Here is a 6,667-nt window from a genome sequence, read left to right as displayed (position 1 = left end):
GTTATGGTAGAGGACAAACCCAGATTTGTATTGACCTGCACAAGCTATTTATATTTTTTATTTCTTTATACTTATTTATATTTTCATTTATTTGTATATCTTTATATTTTTTAGTGTTTCTGAAAAGACAACATGTTTTTTAGCAGTGGAAAAATCCCAAACACTTTGTATTTGTGGCATCAAAAATGATCACTGGAGCTTTATCAAACCCTTCCAATTCCCTTTTCTGTCTAGTCTTTTATCCAGTGATTTAAAAATGACTCCTGGAATTTAAATTCTTCCATTAAAAACAAGAGACTTGTGTTGTTCTCTGAAGTTTTGAGCTGGAAGAGGTGATTTGTTACAGGCAAGAAAATAATTGATGAAACCTGCAGAGTTCCACAGAGCCATCAGTCACAACACCTGAGTGGGGAAAAAAAACCCCATAAACCCACAAATTCTAAGTTATGTCCTGGTGTGGGAGGAACAAGCTGCTGCTAAAAAACAGCTGCAAACAGAACTTACCTTAAAAAATAAAAGTAAATAAAATAAAAGAGATTAGAAGGGAAAAAAGGTAAATAAAATTAAAACAAAACCATTTAAAATATTAATAAACCATGTCAAATATTAATAATAAATGTTAATGATAAAACATTTAAAAATAAAAAGTAAATCAAAAATCATTTTTTTGCCCATAACAAATAACCCCTGGAGGGTGCAGAGAAGACAATTAACAGAAAGGATGCAGTTGAAGTCGGGCATATCTGGACAAATTATGCAGAACCATCACTCATCAATTGAAAATTCAATTAAACAGAAATCCCTGACAATCAGCAGAAAACACACCCCAGTAACTCAGTGTTCTGATGACATCTGCAGTTTTCAGTGGTTGCTGGCACAGTGTCCTAAATTCCTAAACTGCAGCAGCGGCTCCATCATTTCCCACAGATTTGGGAGAATTATTTGGAACTATGTGGCTGCCCCTGGATCCCTGGAAGTGTCCAAGGCCAGGTTGGACGGGGCTTGGAGCAACCTGGGCTAGTGGAAGGTGTCCCTGCCCCTGGCAGGGGGTGGCACTGGATGGGCTTTAAGGTCCCTGCTGCTGAACAGCCCCTCTCCAGCTCCCTGCAGCCCCTTCAGCCCCGGAAGGTGCTGTGAGGTCTCCACACAACCTTCTCCTCTCCTGCCTGAACATTCCCAGTTCTCCCCTCCTGTCTCCATAGGGGAGGTGCTCCAGGCCTTTCATCAACTTTATGGCCTCCTCTGGCCTTGCTGAGCCAACCCATGTCCATGTTATATGGCTTTGTCCTTCCCTTGCCCTGTCGTGCAGAAGCCATCACGAGGTGGAACACTCCTAAATTTATGTCTGTTTAAAACACATTCCATACATCTTCAGAATTCCTCCCAGCCTTGACTCGGGAAAACAGCAAGGCCTCCTTAACTCAGCAGCCCTGCAACCTTGTCAAAGGCCTCTTTCCATTTCCAAGTGTTTCCCTCTCCTTCATTTTCATAATTGGGGGTGCAGAGGAAACAAGGCAAAGCCAGGACATTAATTTGGGTGTGCTGCCCTCCTCTGCTTCCCTTTAATTCAGGCACTCAATTATGGGTCACTTCCAGGGATGTTGGACCAGAAGTGTAACCAAAAGCTGAATCTCAGGAAGAGATTTGACCTCTGAAAAAGCAGGAACCATTCTGAAGGATTTATATTAAGACATAATATTCAGCCACAGAAAGCAGAGAAAATATGTATATATATATATATATTCATAGCTATATCCATATATATACATATCTATATATATCTATCTCCATATATATATATATTTCTCCCAGTTTCCACAAGGAAGTGAAGTAAATACAACTTGTTTTTAACAGGTAATTCTAAGACTGTGCAACAAGTGCTTAATGTTCAGTGGGAGATAAAGGGTTCTCCTGAATTTGAACCCTAATTAGGATCGAAAAATTGCTTTTCCCTTTTGCCATGGCCTGGGAAAATCCAAAGTCCGTGTCCTGTCCCGAGTGATGACAAGGTGGTGATGGGTCAAAGGTGATCTTAGAGATCTTTTCCAGCCTAAATGACTCTGTGATTCCTCTGGTTTTGTCAGAATTTACCTCTTTTTTCCCTTGTTCTGCTGGGTGCTCCTGGTTCCCCCAGACATTGTACCTGCCCCTGGCCTTGTTCTCTTTTATCATTTTCTCTTTTATTTTGAAAATTCGGTTCAGATTTTTTTAAAAAATATATTTATTGTATAATTTTTAAGACACCAAAATGCTCCAGAACATTCCTCCTGCTTCCTTTCTTAAATATATGTATTTTTAAAATAATAACAGGAAAATAGATGTGGTTGAGCAATGCCTTTTTTTACCAGTGATTGTGCAGAAACCAGAGCCCAAAAAAAAAAAGATGAACCTCTGAATAACTTTTAAATTGGATAGGAAAAATTCAGATTGATCTGTTAATGTATTAAATATTAATAATCCTACAAGCTTGATGAGAGGATTCAGGGTAGTGGTAAAGTTTCTTATGTAGGGAAAGAATAATCATGAACCAAGCCCTCATAATGAAGCAGTCAAATAAATAAAATAAATGACAAGAAACTAGACACCAAAAATTTTAAAATTATAAATATAATTCTATACCTGGCAAACTGGAAGCACAGGGGATGAACCTGTTGGTAGGAGATGGTTTCCTAGGGCACCATTATTCTGGAATTCCTCATTATAGGAAGAACATTCTCATGATTTGCCCCAGGTAAAATGAATTTACTCACATTTTTACAGTTATTCCCAGCAGCATTTCTGAAATTTCACTTTTACTCCCGTTCCTTTGGCCCTCTGGATCTGACCCCTCACAAATCCAGCCCCACCAAAGCAGGGGCACAACAGGCTGAGCTTCCTCCAGGGTCTGGTTCTCCTTGTCTGTGCCTCCACAATTCCAGAGAATCTGCAGGAAAAGAAGGTTTAAAAGGCAAGGAGGGATTTCAAAGGTGAAGTAAAAGCAAGAGAGGTAAATAATTTTAAAAATCCAGTTAAACCAAGCCCCCTGTGCTGAGTGTTCATGGCATGAGAGTTGAATGGAGACCACCACGTCCTTCTATTTGAAGATTTAACATCATCATATCTTTGTGTGGTAAAATTATGGAATATCCTCAGGCCCATGGCCTCTTTTATGCCTGCTAAAGAAACCTAAAGAAGCTCCTAGTGTCCATCTTATTCTGATGGTCTTACAGCAGCTTTTATAAAGGCTCATCATTTGGTGCCTTAGAGGTAGGAACACTCAGATCCACTAGAACAGGAAGGGTTTGGTGGGGGATCATCTTTCTCAAATATCAAAAAGCCCAGACTGGTCAGTGAAATCTCAAAGCTGAGACCAGAATTTCCAACTTAACAATATCCAAAGAGAGATGAAAAGAAAGGGGAAAAAAAGGAAAAAAAAAAGGACTTTGTTAACTCTGAAGTTCGTGCAAACACATTAATAGGATGAAACTCCATCCTTATCCTATCCAGCCCTTGGAGCTCATTTCCAGGGCCTGAAATGTGTGACAGATAAGCACTAATTTCTGAGGAGTGCTCAGATGGCAACTGCTAAAATGGCAGAGCCCTTGCAGTGTGTTCCTGCTAATAACGTTTAGTGGGGTGAGCAATCACATTGATTTCCCATATGTAATAAGCAGAGTGCATTGCTGCCTTCCTGCTTAAAGTTTATTAAGCAGGCAGGATATTAGAAGTCAGAACTGATTAATTCAGGCCATAAACAATCAGTTTGGAGTTTGCATTCTCCTTTTTTCTCTTTTTTTTTTTTTTCCCCACATGGTCTTCAAGCACAGCCCTGTTAGTGCTCTCGTTTCTGACGACACTTGTTTTTTTATGCTTTCTTTTGTGAGTTTTCCACCTTTATATTAAAGAACACATTAAATATTGATGGTTTTTTTCTTGATACCTGTCCTCAGAGTCAGATGGAACTCGGGGATTTGGTGGCAGGCCCTGAAAGGGAGCTCTGGCTGGAGCAGACAGACCTTGTCATGTCATTTCCAGATCACACCAACACCAAAAGCCTTCAAATTATAATATAATAATAATAAAAAGGTGCATGTTCTATAGACTCAAATTAGGGTTTTTTTACAGTAGACATAAAGGGAACATTTATTCTCTTTTTCTTTGCATGTATTTCAAGGTGAGGAGCAGCAAGGGAGCAGGCTGTAATTTAGGTAAGCCCATTTCAGCATCCTGGGGGGAATATTTGTATCTAAGTGGAAAGAGCCTTTTTCACTCTGCTAATTTAGGCAGAAGTATCTTCTAATGTCCTCCTTGCTCAATAAACTTCCAGAAGAAAGGTAGCACTCTCTTCCCCTTATTACTTATGGGAAATCAAGAGAATTGCCCAGCCCTGGCTGTGGCACTGCCATGGCCACAGGGGGAAGGGCTGTGCCAGTGTAGCTGCTCCAGCTGAGCACTATTTAGAGTCACTAATTTGTCATGGAATTGGAGTGGGAATGAACACCTGGAGTGTGACTTGATAATGACAGAGCTCCATTCCAATAATGAGCCTGCTGCCTTAATGGAACTCATTTTCATAACTTCAGGAGAAACCACTCACTGTCAATGCTGAAGCCATAAATAGAGATATTTATGCTTTTTCAAGTTTTTTTTGTAGATACACACACATACTCGTAGAAAAGAAGACATTTTGCTACTTCAAGGGAAGAGAAAGAGCACACAAAGGGTAAATAAGGGCAAATCTGCCCCATGGCAATTTTTTTTTTTATATGTTCATAAGAAAAAAATAAAAGTAAAGACCCAATCAAGTTGAAGACAGAAAAAAAATTAAATTTAAAAATAAATTTATATAATTTTAAAAAATAAGTTTAAAAATAAAAGACATTATTGTTTAAATTTAACAGAGAGTACAAAACACCTTGACATCAGACTTTAGAGCAAGGTTGGGGTGCTACTTGAAATCCCATGGGATTTTACTGTAATTTCATTTTTGAGATGCCTCCCTGTCCTCCTGTATGAACAGCTTCTTCCTTTAAGGCTGTGTAGATCCATCTTTCTCTGCATGTTGTCTTACGATGTCTCTGTCTTGGTGATTTCACATTTTGTGTTCTGGTTTCACTGGGACAATCCTTTTGTTGTGAAATATTATGGGAACCCCATTCCTGTTCTCTTCCTATGGGATTCCTCCCACTCCTCTCAGACAACTGAATTTGTCCATGACACTCAGTAACTGGATTATCTCAGGTTATTCCTCCAAGAAGATGGGGTTTATTCTCCTCTGACTTGAGAGATCAAGGAAAATTATAATTCCTGTGGAATAATAGCCAAGGTGATGTGGCAAAGGAATGAAGTTTATAATGGCAGGAGGAAAGGTGGAAGCATCTTTTTAAACACTGTAAAAGATATCACCAGAGGGGGCTTGTGGGGTGTTGGAATGAAGAAACAAAACAGTGACTTGCTTATTTTATGGCTTACTGACCTAGGAACACCCTGAGTTGCTTTTTGTGCAGCACTAAACCAAGGATTCAGCTTTGCAGTTAAATTTCTAGATGATATTTGTGACGTTTTCTGCTCTCTTCACATGCTTCCAGTTAGAGCTGGAGATCCTCTGTGTTCAATGCACAGGTCTATCATCTGTGGTATATAAATCCCCAAAGGTTTCATTCTGTTCTTGTGCTCAGAGATGATTTTTAAAACCAAATCTTTCCCCAAAGCACCCTAAAATCACACGATGACTTCTTTTCTTCCTATTTCCTCCACCCAAGTTGAATCTTGCAGATGTTCTGAAGGAGATCACACCTGGATCTTCATGTTCTTCACCTCAGGTTTCAGAAATTCAGCACATGGCTTGTGGGATTTGGATTTTGGGGCTGTTTTAGGGGGGAAGGACCTGTCTTCCCCTCCACCAGCGTTTCCAGCTATTTTTATGATATTTAACCTTATTAAAGGAACTGAGTCTGTAGTTCTGCTGAGCCCAAAGAGCTCTCTGGTGTAAAAAGAACAATACAGAAATCATTGTGGCCTTTAGGAGGAAAGAGATAGAAGGACTTGTGTCTTCTTCATCTGGACACTCCCTGTTTCTCAGCTCTTTTCAAACATCCTTAAGAACTCAGTAAACATTCCTGTGTATTTCTGATACAGCTTTTCCTGAATTTATAACCCTCAAACACTTCTCCATCCCTAGGGTAAACCTGTACTTAAAAGGATGGGCTGATAGTGGTCCATTCTCTTGTAAAAAAAAATTAAACCTGCCCATTTAAAGTCAGAAAAGAACTGTAAAATCATATTTTTCCGCACTCCTAATAAATCAAAATCACTTAATTGTAACAGATGTCAACATCAATCATACTAATTAGGCTGCTATAGCAATAAGTGAATCAATAAAGGCATCAGAAATGTTGGATGAGTACAGTTAATGAGCTCTTTACCTTTCTCTACTAAGAGAAAGGCTGGGAAAGTCAGAAGATGCTTTCTGAGGCATTTCCATGTTAAATTTTATGCATTCCAATAACAAAGCCCCAGTGAGAGGCCTTTAAAGCTTTTCCTCTGAAACTCCTCTGCATTGATCAGACTCTGATATAAATGAGTTCTTATGAGATAAAGAGTCATTTAAGTGCCTAAAGTGAAAGTCTTCCTGAATCTGCTTCTCTCACTTGGAAATAATGTGATAGCTCTTGCTGATGACAGGGGG

This window comes from Manacus vitellinus, unplaced genomic scaffold (genome assembly GCF_001715985.3).
Source record: "Manacus vitellinus isolate BGI_N305 unplaced genomic scaffold, ASM171598v3 scaffold_68_pilon, whole genome shotgun sequence".
NCBI lineage: Eukaryota > Metazoa > Chordata > Aves > Passeriformes > Pipridae > Manacus > Manacus vitellinus.
The sequence above is the reverse complement of the archived record's forward strand: the minus strand, read 5'-3'. Positions refer to the sequence as shown.